Here is a 21,413-nt window from a genome sequence, read left to right on the forward strand (position 1 = left end):
GTCTTTAATCTTTCACTTATCCCTCTTCCCCATGAGCTCCTCTAGCTGAGACGCTTTCATCCTGGCAGGTGATCTCCACAAGCCTTTAAGGAGTGGTAAAATGATATGGAGAAATAATCAGAGGCCCTGAGGCTGCTTTAGGGGCTGTTTGTTCGGTTTCACCCACCCTCCCTCTGAGCTTTGGGTTTTCCATTCAGGCTCATGAATGCCACACCCGGGGCATTCCAGCTGAGCTCTCTGTAGCTGAGCCAGAGTTCGTAGACAGCTGGAGAAAAAATGTGCTGAAGAAGCGAGACCTCCATGCTATTATCCAGTTGGGACTCACCCCAGTAGCTTCAGTTGGGCCTAGCATGACCAGGTGCTGAAACGCTTGTCCTGGGTGGTGAAAAATGTGAAGCTAGTGAGCAGTACCCAGGGCCCTTGGCCTTGGTCTTCCTCCCTCCCTGAGTCAGGGATGACTGCAGAATGAGCAAGCATCAAGGATACAGGAAAGACTTGCCAGAGTGAGAAGAGGTATGTGTGAGCCATTTAGGATGATTCACAAGATTTTCACCTGATAAAGGAATGTCAGCCCTTCCTGGATATGCTTTAGGGGATGCTCAACTCTTGAAAACCCTCCCAAATGCCACACACTGCCAACTCCAGCCTGTTCCTGTGTTCCAGGGAGGGAAAAACAAGACTATAAAAGGGAAAGTGGGTTCCAAAAATGATACTTAGAGACAACTTCATGCTTCAGGTGCAGATTCTGGCTTAAAATGGCTATTGGCCCTGGGGAGACTTTTCAGAGTGTGGCCACTTGTTTGTTCTCCCTGAAACTATGCCTTCCATAGTTGAGGGCTATTTCTGTGGCCCCTTTCCAGATGGTAGCTCCAGGGACTTGATGAGTAACCATTACCCACATTTCAATGGCAGTTTATAGATCCAGAAGTGTATTCCCACATATAGCAGACAGGGTTCATTCAGTGCAGGTAACAGAATCGAGGAGTTTAAGCTAAGGTATTTATTTAATTGAGAGAATGAGGTGCACAAGTTGCAGGCTTCAGGCCGGGCCTCCAGGAATGGCTACCAGAGCTGTCTCCCAGACTCGGCCTGCCCAGAGAGCCTCTACTTTTGCCTCAATCAGGAAGCCACTGCCAGAAATGTTGGCTCCAAGAATATACTCCCTTCCTGTTAGCTGCAGTGCCAAGTGACTCCAATTTTGATCTGTGCTAGCAGAGTACATACCTCATGCTCACCCCTCTCCCTTCTTAACTTTTTAAATTCAAGCCCTGTGCAAGGACATCTGACTGGTGGATCCCAAATTACATCTGAAAGCATAGCTGCAAGGGAGTCCAAAAATTAGAGTTTAGCATCACAGTACAGGAAGGCACTTAGAACATTGGTATAGACGTCTCTTTTGTATCTGCCCATAATATATCTCACTTAATATTCACAGGAAGTCTGAAAAGTGATGGGAGAAGTGGTAGCCTCATGTAGCTCATGAAGGGGAGGGGTGTGATGGTGTGGTTAGAGAGAGAATAGGGAGAGGAGAAAGTGAAGTTTGTGTTGAGGTGGCGAGAATGCGAGGGCCTCGACTAGATGACGGGCTGAGCAGGAATAGTATTCGGGCAGGTGGAATGGCATGCAGAAAGGTTGCAAGCCTAGAGGGAGCTGCTGGTGCAGAACAGAACTGGAAGGAGCAGGGGATATGCCTGTGGGGCAGGGAGAGGAAGTCGTGGAATGAGGCTAGAGAGGCCGTGGGCAAGCCCTGGAAGCCCCATTGAGGAATCTGGCCTTCATCCTAAGAGCAAAGGGGAAGCCACTCAAGGGTTTTACAGAGGGGAATGGTTAGTGAAGGTGTGCGGGGGATGTGATCATATTTAATTTTGCAAAGGTCACTGGCTGCAGTGTATCCTGAGGCCATGCCTGTATTGGCTTGTCACGGTCCACAATTTGCCATCAAGCTACCATCCTCCTCTATTACTAAAGGGGTTTATTTCTGCATCGTTGCCATTCCTTCATTCCAAGCAACAGGAGAAGGAAACAATAGCAAGATGAGGTCTACAAATCTGGGAAGGTATTTATAGGTTTTTTTTTTTTTTTTTTTTGCATGTTTGTATAAATAAAAACCTCTGGGAAACCATTAATTTCCTTTGTCGCTGTTCTAGGATGTTAGGAAGGGCATTCGGTGGGAGCTGTTTGAAATGCTTCTGCAAGTGGTTCTGTGGGTGGCGCTCAGTAAGGTGTGGAAATGAATCACCAGCGAGGCCCCTGATGGGCCTCTGGTCCTCTGGAGTGGTGAGCACTGGGCTGCTGTGGCCCCCTGTCGGCAATGGCTTTTTGGGAGGAGGTGGGTCTCTCACTGATCAGCAGCTCAGGGGTTTGCCAGCACCTGGTTGGGGCCCACTTCAGAGGTCAAAGGGCAGAAATTTTAAAAACTGGCAGATGTGACCATGCTCCAAAAAGGCCACTGGCTTTAACACAATTGGCCCCTGACACTCAACTTCCTCCAGAGCTTTTCTTCTGACAAGAACCCAGCTCTGCTAGCACCTTCCTTCTGGAGGTGTGGATGAGGCATCCAGCAGGCAGGGTCAGCTGCATGGAGACCCAGGCTCTGGGTCCTAGTTTCCTAACCAGCTCGTGAACTTTTATAGGTTTTTGTATTCCTCCCAACATTCATCTTGGTCTGTTCATGGTCTGAATTCAAAATAGTCACTGATCAGGAGATTTTTTACTTCCTTTGGGTCACGGCTGTGAGGTGGGGTGGCCATGGACCACTGGGTTCAAAACATTTAAACCCTCAATAGGGCTTCTCTGAAGTGAACTTCTTTCTGATTCTCCCAAGCCCATACACAGTGGGGTTGTCCACACTGGCCCTGAGACCTGTGGCCAGGCGCAGGCAGTGTGCTTTGTGAGGTTACCCCTGGGACGGCGAGTGGAAGCAGCCACAGACCTTGTGGGCATGGCCGTCCCCTTCCCTCAGAGCTGTGCAGAGCCAGAATTGATCTGCAGGTGCATTTTGAGAGTATTAGCAACCAGTTCAATGTTTGGGCCAAACACATTGATGTTTATTATTTGCCCTGTTTTTCTTTCATTGGTTTCCCAGGAAAATTGCTAAGATAGGAGCCCTATAGATGTGATGTGGCTTCCATGCTGATTGCCTTTCAAAGCAACTGTTACCCACCTGGGGAAGTATTGACTGTAGAAAACTGGTGTCTCTTTCTATGAACGACTGGAATGTGTTGGGTTGGGTACACTAGAGCTTCTTTGCTCATTTGGAACACCCCTTGGTCATCTCTGCTTCCCTATCTATGGCTTCCCTATCTCTGGAGTTTTAATTCCTATTAAAACTCCAGAGAGCTATTTCTAATTATATTCAGGGGATTCAGAAAAAAAGACACCAGGAAGCCAAAGATAACAGTGAAGTGATAAATGATTAATGAAGTAAAACATTATGGACAGAGAGTTTACTCAAATTCATAGGGACAGCAAGTATACTGGTTGTTACCAGGGCTAGGGGGAGGCGGGAACAGAGAATTGGTGTTGAATGGGTGCAGATTTTCAGTTTGGGGGGATGACAACATTCTGGGAGATGGACGCTGGTGGTGGTTGTACGACAATGTGAATGTGCTTCATGCCACTGAACTATGCACTTAAAATGGTTAAAATAGTAAGTTTTATGTTATGCATATTTTGCCACAATTGAAAAAGAATTAAATAAAACCATTTGGACAGCATTGTCTCAATGAGGAGATGCTAAACTTGTTGACTTTTAGCTTTGGTGCTGTGTGTGTGTGTGTGTGTGTGTGTGTGAGTGTATGTGTGTGTTTATATTAGAAGTAACCAGTTTCCTGAAAACATATAACCTGCTCCTGGCCAAGAGGCTCTTTTCCTGTGCTTTTCTGCATCCTGAAGCTGTCTCTACTGTGTTGGTCAGGAAGTGGGTGACTCATGGGGCCTTTATGACAGATCCCTGAGTCACACACACACACACACAACACACACACACACACACACGTGAGTCACCTTCCCCCTACCCCCACAGGCTTCTAATACAGGCAGTGATTAGGATGCCAGAGAGACATACCTGGGGCATGGAGGGCGTGCCTGGTGCCATCGCCAGGCATGCTCCTGAGCCATCTGTCCGCAGCTTAGTAGTAAACTGAAGCTGTGGCACTACTTCTCAACCCCAGGCTCCGCACTACCTCTCTCCGTGTGTCTCTCTCTAAGGCCAACCTGAATGGCAACAGCAGTGGGAAGTAGTTGGAACTAAAAGCGCCTGGTGCCCACTTGGCCACGCCTGTTTCAGGGACCTCTTTATACTTTTGTGTGAGTGACACTGGTTGTAGGAATACAAAACAACAGGTGTGTGGTGGGTGCCACATGCTTAACGGTCAGGTTAAACCACAGGGCTGCTCTGACACCTCCACGGTTATGAGTCAGTTTAGGAGCTGCTTAGTTACATAAAGAAACGGAGGGCTGAGCTAGATGTTAGACCTGGGTTGAGACTTGGCTGTGACACTAGCTAGTTTCATTTCCGTGGTAAGTCACGTGAGTTCTCTGGCCTTGGTTTCCTCCTCGATCGGGATCAGGATCGGTGCACACAGCTCCCGCACGGCCTGCCCCTCCTGTGCCCACAGCAGACACTGCTCACTGCTCACGGCACGCTCTCCCGTGAGCCCAGATTGCCAGCTCATGGTCCTGCTCAGACAGCTTCTTCTGTCATTTTCATTGAATCAGAGTTAGCGTTGACAATGACACGTATTTGCCATCTTAAAGGCTAAATTATTGGTTCTCAATTCTGACTACACATTAGAATCACTGAAGAGTGTCTACAAAATACAGATGTCTAAACCCTACCCAAATGGGTTTTTATTGAATCGGTCTGGGATGAGACCAATGCACTGACATATTTTAAAAGTTCTCCAGGTGATTCTGTTGCACTGGCCAGGTTGAGGGTGACTGGGTTAGGTAATCACTAAGGCCTCCCTCTTCCAGGGCGCACATCCAATCATTCTACCAACAAGTATTAGACTTAAGGTGGTGGACATGATGGGACCAGTTGAATCAGAGGGCCTCACTTTTGTTTCTTGTTTTTACACCTAATTCACTTGTGATCTTGGGTAAGTATATTTATGCTTTTTGAGTTTTAGACTCCACATCATAAACTGGGAATAGTAATCTCTTGAGCTTCCTATTTCACCATTTTTTTGGGAAAATGAAATGGTGAAAGATGTATGAGGAGAATGCTATGTAACATGCTACATAATTTTTATGACATGAAGGCCCTCAACTACTTTAACAAAATTTTTAGATTTATTTTTATTTGATGTTTTCAACTTTATTTTTTTAATTTTAATTTTTTAGTTAACATATAGTGTAATATTTATTTTAGGAATAGAAGTTAGTGATTCATCACTTACATATAACACCCAGTGCTCATCACAAGAGTGCTGTCCTTCATACCCATTGCCTATTTAGGCCATCCTCCCGCCTACCTCCCCTCCAGCAACCCTCAGTTTGTTTTCTGTCGTTAAGAGTCTCTTATAGTTTGCCTCCCTCTTTTTCCCCCCTCCTTCCCCTATGTTTATCTATTTTGTTTCTAAAATTCCATATATGAGTGAAATCATGTGGTACTTGTCTTTCTCTGATTAACTTGTTTTGCTTAGCATAATACACTAGCTCCATCCAAGTCATTAGATGGAAAGATTTCATTCTTTTTGATGACTGAGTAATACTATATGGTGTGTGTGTGTGTGTGTCTGTATGTTTACATATGTATATACATAAGTATATATGGGTGTTGTGTGTGTGACACCACATCTTTATCCATTTATCAATCAGTAGACATTTTTGGGCTCTTTCCATAGTTTGGCTATTGTGGACACTGCTGCTATAAACATTGGGCTGCATGTAACCATTCAAATCAATATTTTTGTATCCTTTGGGTAAATACCTAGTGGTGCAATTGCTGGGTTGTAGGGTAGTTTTTTTAAAAAAAGATTTTATTTATTTATTCGTGAAAGATACAGAGAGAGGCAGAGACATACGCAGAAGGAAAAGCAGGCTCCACATGGGGAGCCTAATATAGGACTCAATCCAAAGACCCCAGGATCACGACCTGAGCTGAGGGCAAACCCTCAACCATTGAGCCACCCAGGCACCCCATACGGTAGTTCTATATTTGGCTTTTTGAGGGACTTTCTACTGTTTTCCAGTGTGGCTGCACCAGCTTGCATTCCTATCAACAGTGTAAGAGGGTCCCCCTTTCTTTGCATTCTTGCCAACATCTGTTGTTCCCTGTGTTGTTAATTTTAGCCATTCTGACAGGTGTGAGGTGGTATCTCATTTTAGTTTTGATTTGTATTTCCCCAATGATCGGTCACGTTGAGCATCTTTTCCGATGTCTGTTAGCCTTCTGTACATCTTCTTTGGAAAAATGTCTATTCATATCTTCTGCCCATTTCTTAACTGGATTATTTGTTTTTTTGGGTGTTGAGTTTGACAAGTGCATTATAGATTTTGGATAGTAACTATTTAGCAGATATGTCATTTGCAAACATCTTCTCTCATTCCAGAGGCTGCCTTTTTAGTTTTATTGATTGTTTCCTTTGCTGTGCAAAAGCTTTTTATCTTGATGACATCTCCATAGTTGATTTAAACAATTTTTTAAACAAAAATTGGAATCTATCCCTTATGATGATTTTTGTCAGGATCCAATGAGATAGTATATACAGTAGCACCCAGCCCAATGCCTGCTAGTGTGCAATAAAAGTGCTTGTTTGAAAAAAAATTTTTAAAGATTTTATTTATTTATTTATTTATTTATTTATTTATTTATTTATTTAGAGAGCTCAAGCAGGAGGAGGGGCAAGGGGGAGGGAAAAATATCTCAAGGAGACTCCCTATAGAGCATGGAGCCCAATGTGGGGCTTGATCCCAGGACCCTGAGATCAGACCTGAGTTGAAACCAAGTGTTGGATGCTTAACAGACTCTACCACCCAGGTGCCTCCTTCAGTTATTTCTTCTTTCTTTTTCTTTTTTCTTTAAAAAGATCTTATTTGTTTATTTGAGGGAGAGGGAGAGCATGAGTGGAGGAGAAGGGCAGAGGGGAGGGAGAAGCAGGTTCCCCACTGAGCAGTGAGCTAGACCCAGGACTCAATCCCAGGACCCTGAGATCAGGACCTGAGCCAAAGGCAGCTGCTTAACTGACTGAGCCACTGAGGTGCCCCTCAGTGATTTCATCTTAATGGATATTCTCATCTCAGCCTTTTGCAGTTCTATGCCTCCGTTTCCCCACCAGAAAGCTAGGTACAGAGGTGACGAGAAGAAATGGACTCAAACTGGTTGCAGCTCATGGTGGTTTTATGACATCGCAAAGTGTTCACCTGCACTGCTGATGAGCAGAAGGTCATGACCTTGTCTTTCACTTCTCTTTGGGTTTTGTTAGGGAAAGTACAAGAGAGAAGGTGTTGGCATTTTGCCTCTAGGAAGAATTTTGATTAAGGATAAACATATTCCAAGATGCTGTGAAGTTCAAGTCACATGAATGCTAAGTGATTTCTTGGCATCAAAAATCAATCTCTTTCATGTCAGTCCTAAAAAAAAAAATAATAAACACTTTTACTTTCTTTGGTACCGGGAATAGCCAGGTTGGCTTCAGCTATTACAGCAAAAGCTTTTAAAATAATTACTTCTAGAATACGATGATATTAATGATTAGCTTTGTGTTAAAATTGAAGAGATAAGTAGTTAAATACTAGGAATAATAAACCTTAGAAGTGTCATTGTGTAATAAGTTTGCCCTTTAAAAGTATCATTTTTCAATGATTTTGCTCATCGTGAAGTAGTTCAGGAAAAATTAAATCTCTCACTAAATAATTCTTTTTCTACAATTGAGGTGACTTCTTAAAGTGATCTTTGATTTTCATACATTAGAGTCAGTCCCCTTCGAAACAACAGATTTTTTTTTTTTTTAAGTAGTTACATTCTTGTTTATGAAGTATCTTCCCTGTGCTGGGCTGCGGGCCTGCACAATCATATTAATTCTTCCAGCTGCCTAGTGGAGTGAGAATGATTATCATCACCCCATTTTAGAGATGAAAAAAACTGAGGCTTGGAGAGGTTAAGTCCTTGGTCAAATGAGCATAATACCTATATGGCAGACCTGAGATTCCAAGCCGGGGTGTCTACTTAGGAAACACAGTATCTGACTGGTTGCTCCAAGGGCTGAAGAGGTCTGTAATTATGAGGCCAACTACAGGTCAAATCACCCCCTAGAAACATCCCAGGTATTAAAAAGTATGTGTGTGAATGTGCAGGTATGTGAAAACGTGAGGGATACATGGAATGAGGAGAATGGGAATCTGGTGGGCTTATCAAGTCAGTCTTTTGGCAAAAGCTCTCTCCTGGGGCTCGTTTCCGCGGGTCCCGGGGCGAGCGGCAGAGCGTGCAGGCAGTGGGCCGCCGGCTGCCGGGCCCGAGCGAGCTCCTCTGCTGGGGGGCCCGTGATTCAGCTGAGGGTAAGGGGGGCTGTGCTGAAAGTCGGTTTGGTGGCTGAGAGCTGACACTTCACACCACTGCTTCCGGCTCTTGGTTGCTGCAACTGATGTAATAAAAATCAGAGTTTTTCTTTTTTCTTTTCAAAGACACTTCTTAGGTAAAAATTCAGAGATGTCTACGTTTGCTTTATCGCTCTGTCTCCACACACATATACACGCGCATCCACATCCACACCCACACCCACATCCTCACGCATATACACGCCATCCACATGCACATCCGCACCCACATCCTCACATATATACACACCATACACATCCACACCCATATCCACACACATACACATACCATACACATCCACATACATATCCATACCCACACCCACACCCACATCCACACCTACATCTGCACAAATATCTGCACACATATACACACCATACACATCCACACCATATGCATCCACACGTACACCCACATCCACACCCACACCCCCATCCACACCTACATCCACACACATATACACACTATACACATCCACACCCACATCCACACCCATATCCACACCTACACCCACATCTACACCCACACCCACACCTACATCCACACAAATATCCTCACACATATACACACCATACACATCCACACCCACATTCATACCCACATCTGCACACATGTCCGCACACCATACACAGCCACACACACATCCATACCCACATCTGCACACATATACACACCATACACAGCCACACACACATCCACACCCACACACGTGTACACACCATACACATCCACACCCACATCTGCACACATGTCCGCACACCATACATACATACACACACATGCGCACATACAGAAGTTGACATGTTAAACCATCTCTTTCATCATTTATCTCCTAAAAGCAAATTCATTCTCCTACCGTCTCTTACATTTATCACACCCAGGAATTTAAACATTGATTTATCAGGAGTACCATTATCCAATCAATCTACAGTCCAAATTGAAATTTCCAGTTGTCCCAATAATGTCCTTTCTAAAATTTGTAAACAACTTTCTGACTCAAGATTCAACAAGATTCGTGCATTGCATTTATTGTCAGGTCTCTGTAGCGCCCTTTCATCTGCTACGGTCCCTCAGCAATTTTTTTCGTCCTTTATGTTGTTGACATTTTTGAAGTGTCTGAGTCGTTTTATGAGAATGCCTGTCAATTTGAATTCGATTGACTGTTTTCTAATGATTAAATTAATGAGACCCAGTTGAAAAAGTCCAGTGACCCAGCTGGTATTTTTTTATATTGTATTTATGTATTATCTATATTTATGTGCAAATATAAGATATAAATATATGTTATTAAAATCATATAATTACATATGGGGGATCTTAAATGGCTTTAAAAAGTACAATATAACAAATACATTCCCCTGCCCCAGTCTCTTTCCCTTAGGTAACACTGTTGACAAGTTTCTGATTTGAAAAATATCAATACATGCACCTCCATATCCACCTCCCCGTTTAGATGTGCCTTTTTATTTACACACCAAATTATCGTCATGCAGTGAAAAGCTCAGACCTTTGAACCACCTTGTGTTTCAGTGAAGACAAGTTCCCAGGGTGAAATGAATCTTAAGGCTGTTCCCTGGTCTGAAGAAAATCTCCGCGTGACTGCTTTCCATCACCTTTGTGAGAGGCCTCCATGGGCTTGTGTGGAGACAGCGGCATTTTGATGATTAATACAGACCAAGGTCAGTGTACACAGTGGTTGTCTGGCATTGGCCCACTTCATCAGATAGTTCCTTTATGGGGCTGATTGGAAAAATTGGTTGTTGATTAACTCAGGGAAGCTTTTAACAAGGCTGAACTCAGGAATGAAGAGAAGGAAGGCCTCTGCTAAAGATGATACCTAGCGTGGCTTCCTTTCATTTTATTTTTTAACTCATTTGGCTCTTTAAAAACATGTGACAAAACTCATATAACATAAAATCTATGGGGATCCCTCGGTGGCGCAACAGTTTGGCGCCTGCCTTTGGCCCAGGGCGCGATCCTGGAGACCCGGGATCGAATCCCACGTCGGGCTCCCGGTGCATGGAGCCTGCTTCTCCCTCTGCCTGTGTCTCTGCCTCTTTCTCTCTCTCTCTCTCTCTCTGTGACTATCATAAAAAAAAAAAAAAACAACAACAACAACAACAACAACAACATAAAATCTACCATTAGAGACCCTTAGCAAATTCACAACATGGTACAACTATCACACTAATTCTAAAACATTCTCAACCCCCCAAAAGGAAACCGTGTATTCTTTAGCAGCTGCTCCTCACTTCCCTGTCCCCTCCATCCCTGGTAACCACTGATCTGTGTTCTGTCCAGGAATTTGCCTACTTGGGATATTTCATAGAGGTGACATCAGACAATAGGTGGCCTTTTGTGGCTTCTTCCACTTAGCATGATGTTTTCAGGCCTCATCTGTGTTGCTACATGTATTGGTGCCTCCTTTCTTTTCATGGCTGAATAATATTCATTGGGTGGATGACCACGTGAAAAAAATCCATTTATTGGTTGATGGCCTTTCTTGAATATTGCTGCAAACCTTGGATCAAAGGCACCCCCCAGCGTGGGACTTTTTTTTTTTTTTTTTAGATTTTATTTATTTATTCACGAGAGACACAGAAAGAGGCAAGAGACACAGGCAGAGGGAGAAGCAGGCTCCCTGCAAGGAGCCTGATGCAGGACTCGATCCCCGGATCCTGGCATCACAACACGAGCCAAAGGCAAATATAAGCATTGAGCCACCCACATGCCCACGTGGGACTGTTTTAAACTGTAAAAACCATGAACCTATGTCAGTAATTTTCTTAGGTTGAGAATTTAGTAGGTCAAATAAATTGTTGAAAAATCATCAGGTCTCTGCTAACTAACAGCAGATTGTCTCTGAAAGGTAGGAGAGAGAATGGTCTGTGACCAGAACATAGAGCCCCTAGGGTTTGTGACAAGGTCTCTGCCTTCTTATTCCCCGAGCCCTTCAATTGCGGCGCCCGATGGGCGATAGGCCCCCCCCAGAGACCTCCACGCCACTCAGATAATCATGACACACTGAGTCATGTGTCAGCCGGAGTGGAACAGTCGTTCCTCCCAGGGCAGCTTCGGCCTGGGGCAGCCGCAAGCACCACAGTGGATGCCAGCTCCACCAAGGAACTGCTGCCCTTGCTTCCTGTCTGCTTATTACTTGGAAAACCCAGGAAAAGTCCTCCTCTTTGAAGAAAAGGATTCAGGATTTCTGCTGGCAGTAATGGACTGCCTGCTGTTTACTCCAACCTGCATTTATACTGTGGCTGTGTGCGTGTGTGTGCCTGTGCGTGTGCGCGTCTAAAATCACCCAGACGGGGATTAGCAAGAAACTCCTTAAGAATTCATTTGATGGCTAATGATGGAAAATCCCAGGATTTAAAAGGAGCAGAAAAAAAAAAAAAATGCCCGCCTTGTTTTCCAGACAGATGCAAAACCTTCACCTTCCCTATAATTAAAGTCTTGAGCCCCACGGTGGGGGTGGGGGAGAAGGAAGTGTGGGCCCTGAGAGCAGGAAGACAGTGTCAAATTGCTGATCCCTCAGTGGAACCGAGCATTGTCTAACAGATGAAATGTGATGAGGAATTACCAATTTCCCCTCTCCCCTCCCAGCCCCTCTCGGTTGTTCCCATACTTAGCATTTTAAAGACTTCAGTGGGAAAGGGCATCCTGCAGGGAGCCAACCAGAGCATCCTGAGGAATGTGCCAGTGCCTGCCTGCCTGCCTGCCTGCCCCATTTTCTGCAATCTAAATCCACCAACCTTGGGTCTCTTCACCCAGCCAACTGAGTACTCCTCGCCCATCCCATTTCTCTTTTCGTTTATCCTTCTCTTCTCTTCTCTCTCTTCTCTTCCTCTCTTTCTCTCTCTCGATCTCTTTCTCTCTTCTCTCTCGTCTTCTTACTCCTTCTTTCTCTTTCTCTTTTCCTCTCATCTCTCCTTCCTTCCTCTCCTCTACTCTCCTCTACTCCCTCTCTCTATCACCTTTCTTTCTTATCTTCTTTCTTTCTTTCTTTCTTTCTTTCTCTTTCTTCTTCTTATCTTTCTTCCTTCTCTTCTTTCTTCCTTGCTTTCCTTTTCTTTTTCTTTCTTTCTTTCTTTCTTTCTTTCTTCTTTCTTCTTTTATTTCTTTCTTTCTTTCTTTCTCTCTTTGCCTCTTTCTTTCTAGAGAGGGACAGAGAAAGAGAAGGAGGGGAAGGGGCAGAGGGAGAGAGAGAGAGAGAGAATCTTAGGCAGGCTTCATGGCCAGAGCAGGGCCTAATGCAGGGCTCAATCTCATGACCCTGGGATCACAACCTGAACCTAAATCAAGAGTCCCACACTTAACCACACTTAGCCAGCCAGGCACCCTCCCCCCCTCTTTTTGAGTCCCTCTCAGAATCCTGATAGTCACATCCCAATCCTTGCCAATGGTGTTGTACCAAAAGTTGGGCTTTCTTTCTTCATCATGGATCATGGTGACTCAATGACTGAAATATCAAGCCCCACATCAGTGGTCCTTCCAAAGTCTCTACATCAAGGTCATCTGGTGCAGTAGGGGGGAAGTACTTTGCTCATCATTCAGCTTTGGCTTTGAAGGTTTAGAACGTTAAAAATGAACAGAACAGTCTTTCTTATGGCATGTTTTTGAGAACCACTTGGGAATTTGGGTGGGGTGGGTAAGAAACAAGTGTCTGGCCTATCCCAGGGGTTATTAGTCACCCAAATTAAGTTTCAGGATAAAAAAATATTAGACAAGTTTGTACATGGTAATAACTGTCAGACTGGCCACTCCCTGTTGATGTTTGAGGTTTTGGAATTCTGATCTGCCTTCTCAAAGAATTTGTTTTTCAAAAGTCAGAAGGCCCATGGAGAAGGATCCTGGATTTTAGGAATGTGATTTCCTTACTGAGGTGTGACAACAGTTTTAAAAAAAAAAAGGGAAGATGAGGGAATGCAGAAAATGTAGTCTTGACTGAAATAGATACAAACCCCAAAAGTAATCTTTGCACTGAAGTGTATGCCATCTAGGATTAAAAGGCTGAGTGCTACCCTGGTCCTTGTATATCAAGACAGACTGAGAAAAACTGCAGAGAAAGGCAAACGCTGAGACCAAGAGGACCTTCAGGATGTACAAAAGGAACTGTATGTTTAAAATTGTGGGTCCTTGAAAGGTTGGGCCTCTTCGTGGAACAGCTTACAGGCCTCATTAGGGAGCAAGTCAGATATACTCCAAGGGCCCAGGCAGGGTTGACAGCCTCTGATTCACTAAATTCCAGAGACTCAAACAAGGCAAGGAGTCCTGATGGGAATAGCTTTGGCCCATTTAAGAAAGGGTTTCTGCGTAAGAGCCAACCAAAAGGTAAAAAAATTATCCCAAATAATCATGCCCATTGAAAAAGAAGACATCCAAGCCATGGGTGATAGATTGCTATCGCCTAAGGATGAGAGTAAAAGTGGCTTATATTAAGAAAAAAAAGGGGGAGAGGGGGAAGCCCGGGTGGCTCAATGGTTTAGCGCTATCTTCAGCCCGGGGAGTGATCCTGGAGACCCAGGATCGAGTCCCACGTCGGGCTCCCTGCATGGAGCCTGCTTCTGCCTCTGCCTGTGTCTCTGCCTCTCTCTCGGTGTGTCTCTCATGAATAAATAAATAAATCTTTAAAAAAGAAAAAAAAGAGAAAAAACTTACATCCTCCAAAATTGGCACTGAGAGATGGTTTTGGGTATTGACCCTGACCCTGTAGCTACTCTTTACCTTCCTCTAGAGCTGTACTGTCCTGTATGGGAGCCACTGGCCATATGTGGCTGTGAGGAACTTGAGATGATCTAGCTTTATAACTTAAAATACATTTATCAATTATTCCTGGTTATTCCTTGATAAAGTTAAAAAATGTAGCTAGCTAATTGAGATGTGCTATGCATAAAATATGCAACTGGATTTCAAGGACTTACCATGAAAAACGAATATAAAATATCTCATCAATAATTTTTTCATGTGGATATATTGAAGTGACAACATTTTAGATCTATTGAGCTAAACAAATAATATTAATATATTAATTTCACCTTTTATTTTATTTTATTTTATTTTTATTTTTATTAATTTATTTTTGAAAGATTTTAGTTATTCATGAGAGACACAGAGAGAGAGGCAGAGACACCGGCAGAGGAAGAAGCAGGCTCCATGCTGGAAGCCCGATGTGGGACTCATCCCAGGACTCCAGTATCACGCCCTGAGCCAAAGGCAGATGCTCAACCGCTGAGCCACCCAGGTGTCCCACCTTTAGTTATTTTTTTTTATATGAATTTTTATTTATTTATGATAGTCACACACAGAGAGGGGGGGGGGGCAGAGACACAGGCAGAGGGAGAAGCAGGCTCCATGCACCAGGAGCCCGACATGGGATTCGATCCCGGGTCTCCAGGATTGCGCCCTGAGCCAAAGGCAGGCGCCAAACCACTGAGCCACCCAGGGATCCCACCTTTAGTTATTTTAATGTGGCTACTAGAAAACGTAAAAGTTACCTATGTTGCTTACATTGGTGGCTCACAGTCTATTTTTATTGGAGAGCATTGTTTAAAATCCTTTACTAATAATCACAGCATGATCATACTTAAGGGGGTTAATGTTAACGTTGGCCTGAGCGTGTTCACACTGACCTGTGGCATGACTGGAATGTCAAAAGTCAATGTACTGAAGGCCAGGGGCACACCGACAGAGCAGAAACAGAATTTTGTTGATGAAAACAAGGTTTTTTAAAACCTTTCTTTCTGGAACGGCTTTAATTGAGACCAAGCTCCTCAACTTGAAGGCATCTAACACTACTATTGGGTTCATTCTTTTCAGGCATTTAGAACAATGGCATTAGTAATATTCCTTTGTTTTTGCCCCAGTTTTTTAGTGTGTGGAATAGGGGCCCTTGCTTTGCCTATGCTAGTAGGACCTGCTGTTAATTGGGTCTGCCCCAACTGGTACTTGAACTGGGGATGGAATATAGACCTTTCTTCTAGTGAGTAAGGTTTGGATGTGATCTGTGGTTCTCCCACACCCCTTTCTCAGTGTCTGAGTTGGATTTTATTTCTGGGGCACCACCTTAGCCCTAGATATAGGGCTCCTTCCCTCATGTAGTCTTTTTTCCCTCATGTTCCGTCTAGGCTCTTTATCAGCTTTGCCCTGGACATCTCAGTCATGGTGTCTAGCATGTTTTGGATCCCCCTTTATTATTTATTTATTTATTTAGATTTTTAAAATTTATTTATTCATGAGAGACACACACACACACAGAGAGAGAGAGAGAGAGAGAGAGATGCAGAGACATAGGCAGAGGGAGAAGCAGGCTCCCCATGGAGCCAAGTGCAGGCCTTAATCCCAGGATCCCAGGATCCTAAGGTCATGAGCTGAGCCAAAGGCAGATGCTCAGCTGCTGAGCCATCCAGGCATCCCTGGATCCCTCTTTAGACAAAAGTACCCTCCACCCCACCACATAGCCCCTTCTTATTTTTTTAATTTTATTTTTTAAAAGATTAAAAAATCTATTTAACAGAGAGAGAGGGAGAGAAAACAAGCAGGGGAAGCAGCAGAGGGAGAGAGAGGCCCTTGCTTATTAAACATGATCACACTGGATGGCAATCACTTAAAAATTATAAAGAAATTTGGTTTGAAAGCAGCTACTAGTACATAGCTAATGTAGATCTAGTTGTTCAGCTACTGTTAAGATCATTTAGATCAGTGACTCTGAAAAAGGGGGAAAGCTTCAAAATGACCTGGGAGCTTTTCAAAGGATGTACTTTTGGGGCCCATTATCAGGAATTCTGATTTAGTAGGTCTGAGGTGGGGCTTTGACATTACTGCTTTTAAAAAGCTGCCAAAGTGATTCAAGTGAATACACTTGATTGAGAACCATTAGTTTGGCAATAATCCAAACAGAACAGATATTTTCCTATTTTCATTTTGGGAGCTAACCAAGTGATATATTTGATGTCAAGATTAGATGGCTAATACTTCAGTTCCAATTTAACAGGGTATGAATTTGCAGACATATGTATGTATACATAATGTGTGTATGTATGTGTATGTGTGTATTTATTTATTTATTGCATTTTACATTCCCAGCAATTAGCACACTGCCGGGCACATAGCAAGCTCTAACTAAATGATTGCTGCATTGATGAGTGTGCCTATCAGATACATATTTGTAGAGAAAACATTTTTAAATTAAAAAAAAAATTTTTTTTTTATTTATGATAGTCACACACAGAGAGAGAGAGGCAGAGACATAGGCAGAGGGAGAAGCAGGCTCCATGCACCGGGAGCCCGACGTGGGATTCGATCCCGGGTCTCCAGGAGGCGCTAAACTGCTGTGCCACCCAGGGATCCCGAGAAAACATTTTAAAAATGTATTTTGTGAAGTGTTTTTGGAGACATTCTTAAAATATCTTTTAAAATGTATTGAAGGTTTCCATCAAATTTCGTACATTTTAAATAAATGAGAAATTTACTTCAAAGGAATCTGGCAGGTGGCCCTGCGAACACCAGCTTCAGGGTTATCCCTGCATGGAACACTTGGACGGCGAAGCTCATGGGTTTTCGAACACACAGGAGTGGTGCAGCCGCAGGAGTGGCCTTTGTCAACACCCAGCTCCACGCTGTGGCAGTTACTAGCTGCTTCCTGTCTAACTAACACAGGCAGCACGAATGACCCAGGCAATTGCTTGCATCCCGCAGGCAGTGTTTAAGGTGGTGGAGATCCAAGGAGCCGGCCGACGACAAATGCCAGCGGGAGCCTGGGCCCTGGGTCACCCTTAGCTCCAGGAGCGATTTCCAGGGTCACCGACCCCGCGGGGCGCACCTGTGGCTGTAAATGCAGCCGTTGACCTCTTCACTGGCTCACCTTCCCTGACCTTGAGATCTTTGACCCCGCTTGCTCTTTGGTGGTCAGGGCTGATATTTCTGCAAGCCTCTTATGCTGCCCCTCCACCCCACACAGCCTCTCGTTTCTTAGATTTTTAAAGAAGAAAAAACCCGCAGACATCTAAAAACAGTTCGACGGTTGCAGAATTCTAAAAATGACTGAAGAATAACATTGATGGGGTATGAACCTATGTCCAGAGCGGTGCTTTCAAGGGCCCTGTGGGAAATCCACGCCCACGTGGCTGGCCAGTTGCATCTTTTCACCCATGTTGGATGGTGATTTTAATTAAGTTTTAATTTAGCAAGAATTTGTTTAGTGGTGTTCTACTTCCACCACCCCGTTGTCAAGCGGGATGAAAGGCCATGTTCTCAGAATGTTGGCCTCTTTCACTCTTTGATAAAAACCTTGTTTTTATCTCTTTTTCCCTTGCTCAGTTACCACCCCCTGCCCCCGCAGGCTCCCATGACCCTTTGTAACTTCCGGGAAAGGAGGAGCCCACATGGTGTGTGTGGGAGGTCAGCTGGGGCAGAAAGAGAGAGGAACTGGGTGCAGACTTTCCACAGGTGACTCGCATGTCCCCGAGCTGCCCCCCGGCACCAGCAGTCCCCACACAGGCTTCACAGCCCGTGACAGCAGGTCAGTGCAAAATGATCTAAGAAACCACAGGCCACCTGAGGGACTGGCCCACACCTCTGGCTCAACTGAAAATTATTCTCTGCAGAGAGCAGTCTACAAGCATGAATGAAAATTGGTCTCAGATTCAGAATTTAAGGAGGAGCAAGCAAGGAAGTCTTCAGAGATTAAAAAACATCAGAAATCCTAACTTTCCAATGGGACATTGGTGCTTTCTTCCTCTCAGTTACTGCTGAGGGTCGTTGGCCCCATGAGAGGGCAGTTGCTCAGTCAACACATGGTTCTGGGGTATGTGCTGTGTCTTCAGGTTCTGTGTGAGCTGCTGGGGCCACGCTGGGGAGTGAGAGTCCTGCTTTCGCAGAGCTGAGAGCAGTGGCCTCCAAACTTCAGTCTTTGCAGATCCATGTAGGAAAAAAAATTGAGCCTGTTCATGCTGTTTTCATTTACTTAGAAATTATGTAATGCATTGCGATTATGTACATCATAAAATAGACATTTATAAAATGGACATAAAATAGGATGAGGTGGGATCCCTGGGTGGCGCAGCGGTTTGGCGCCTGCCTTTGGCCCAGGGCGCGATCCTGGAGACCCAGGATCGAATCCCACGTCGGGCTCCCGGTGCATGGAGCCTGCTTCTCCCTCTGCCTGTGTCTCTGCCTCTCTCTCTCTCTCTCTCTCTCTCTGTGTGACTATCATAAATAAATAAAAATTAAAAAAAAAATAAAAAAAAATAAAATAGGATGAGGTAAATAAATATATAAATATATATATACAGAGAGATAAATGCCCTATATTCTTCCCCTTCCCCTCCCCCTCCCATGGCTTTTTTGCACATCTTTTGGGGGTGGGGTCAGGCACCCACCATGCAGACCACAGATGGGATTAAGAGTTGCCCCGGAATCAGATTTCCTGGCTCCAGAACATACTTTTCTTTTTTTAAAAAAATATTTTATTTATTTATTCATGAGAGACACACAGAGAGAGGCAGAGAACAGGTAGAGGGAGAAGCAGGCTCCCTGCAGGGAGCCCGATGTGGGACTCGATCCTGGGACCTTGGGATCACGCCCTGAGCTGAAGGCAGATGCTCAACTACTGAGCAACCCAGGCATCCACAGAACATCTCATGTGATTCAGGATTTGTTGTTTAATTTCTCTAAACCTCTGTTTCCCCATTTGTAAAATGGGTGTTGTTATAATACCTTCCCCAGAGTTGCAGTGAAGATTAAATGAGATAATCCATGTCAAGTGCTTAGAAGACTTCCTAGTATTTGGAAAGAACTCAGCAAATGTTAGTTATAATTATTACAGTCTCTTTGGGGGAGAAAAACACTAATTAGCCAACTAAGTACTTAATTTCAATTGTGATAAGTGTCATGAAGGGTAAGTATAGGATGCCAGGAGGATGTGCTCCAAGGGGACCTAACCTGTCAGTTTTGAGCTGTGTTCTCAGTTTAGGAGGGAGCCAGGGTTTAGAGCAGGGACAGGGCATTCTCAGCTGAGGGGCCAGCTTGAGTGAAGGCCTGGGGCAGGAAAGAGCTTAGCTCCTTGGAAGAGAAGGAGAAGGCTCATGAGAAGGGGAGGTCACCACCAGATGCAACAAGAGAAGCCGGCTGGATGTCATGCAGGCCTCCATGGGCACCGTGCCTCCTAAGGACCTTAGTTACCCATGACAGAACCCGCTTACAGCAGTTGAAGCAGAAAAGGACTTTATTAAAGGTATTAAGACATTCTCAGAATCTCCAGGTGGACCAGAGGGTCAAGTGTGGAGGTCAGGCCACCAGAAGAATGCTCAGACCAACTGCATCCCAAGAGGGAAGCATCAAGGGGCCTCTGCTGCTGCCTCTACGTCTAGACCTCACAGCACAGCTCATGCCACTGGTGCCCCTGCGAGCTGGATGCCCACCACTGCCCTTTCTAGGAAATGGATTCTGTGCAGTTGGCTTCCTCTGTGACTCATTTCTGAATGAAGCCTTGTGCAAGATCATCTGATGCTCGGGCGAGGCCTAGCTGCAAAGGAAGCAGGGAACTTTTTTTTTTTTGCTTCTCTTGAGAGTAGGTGAGCACTCCTGAGGTGGGATATGCCTCAGTTGTAGAAATTATATCAGGGATTTTGGACCCACTTTCTCTCACATCATCAGAGGTTTGCTTTGCTGTGGTCAGGAGGATTGGAGGGGCAGAGAGATTCAACGTCCTTTGCAGAAATGGAAGAGAAAAAATAAACCTCAATGAAACCCCAAAGGCGACCATTTAAGAAATGAAAAAATTACTACTTCCTGAAAGCTATGTTCCTTTATTTGTGATGAACTTAACCTCTTTCAAGAGTTGGCGTGGAAGGGAGGAAATACAGGAGTTTGGACATATGTGCAACCAGCCCCGGACAAACATTCCTGCTTGAAGGGTATGTCCCTCCAGTTTACAGTTTCTCTCAAGCCTTTGTAGGTTGTTTCCCTCAAAGTAGCCACTTGGAAAGGCCCGACTCAGATGCCAAAATTAGCTTTTTCTATGGGGCTACGGATCAAGGACTGGAAGGACCTGAAGGTAGAGAAATCTGAGATGGAAGCATTTGCATGTCAGAGGGAGATGGATCAAGGAAACAAGGTGATGGATGAGTAGAGAAGCTGCTTTCTTAAAAGAGGATGCTTTTTAAATTTTAATTTTATTTTTAAGGATTTATTTATTTGAGAGAGTGAGCCTGTGTGCAAGGTGGGCAAGGGCAGAAGGTGAGGGAGAGAGAGCGTCTTAAGCAGACTCCAAGCTGAGCTCAGAGCCCCACGTGGGGCTCAATCTCATGACCCTGCAATCAGGGCCTGAGCTGAAACCAAGTCGGGACACATACTGATTGAGCCATCCAAGTGCCCCTGCTTTTTTTTTTTTAAGTAGTGCCTAATGATCTCATTTTTGTTGATTCAGGAAGCTGGTTGAGTTGGCAGAGCTTTTTTACATTAAAAGAAAGAAATTACTGCTTTAGTTCAAGTAATAAATAATGCATTTCTAAAAACAGAGCAAAGATATATAAAAAGTAGCTGAGGAAAAGAAGGTCAGAATGAACCTGGGGTGGGATGATTTCTGTGCAGCTCAATATTTTTTGTTTAGTAGTCTGACAAGGCCAAAAGTAGGATTCTTGCTCAACTATATTCCTCAAAATGAAGTGGTACAGCGCTTTAAAAAGTGGAAGTTCGATCAGTTCTCTAGGATAATACAAGCTATTTTATTTTTTTTAAAGATTTTATTTATTTATTCATAAGAGATACAGAGAGAGAGGTAGAGACCCAGGCAGAGGGAGAAGCAGGCTCCATGCAGAGAGCCCGATGCACGATTCAATCCCGGGACCCCAGGATAATGCCCTGAGCT

At 44.3% G+C, this 21,413-nt stretch overlaps 1 long non-coding RNA gene across 2 annotated transcripts in view; it reads left to right on the forward strand.

Annotated features, from left to right (window-relative positions):
- Positions 1-21,413, forward strand: part of LOC118350466 (uncharacterized) — a 145,649-nt gene that overhangs the window by 102,257 nt on the left and 21,979 nt on the right. Inside the window, exon 9 of one of the 2 annotated variants that reach the window (XR_007408524.1) lies at positions 10,073-10,221. The exons of the other annotated variant lie outside the window; for it this stretch is intronic. This is a non-coding gene — a long non-coding RNA (uncharacterized LOC118350466). The remainder of the gene's footprint in view (positions 1-10,072; positions 10,222-21,413) is intronic. 2 annotated transcript variants of the gene reach the window in all.

The sequence above is a fragment of the Canis lupus genome, chromosome 36 (genome assembly GCF_003254725.2).
Source record: "Canis lupus dingo isolate Sandy chromosome 36, ASM325472v2, whole genome shotgun sequence".
Lineage (NCBI taxonomy): Eukaryota > Metazoa > Chordata > Mammalia > Carnivora > Canidae > Canis > Canis lupus.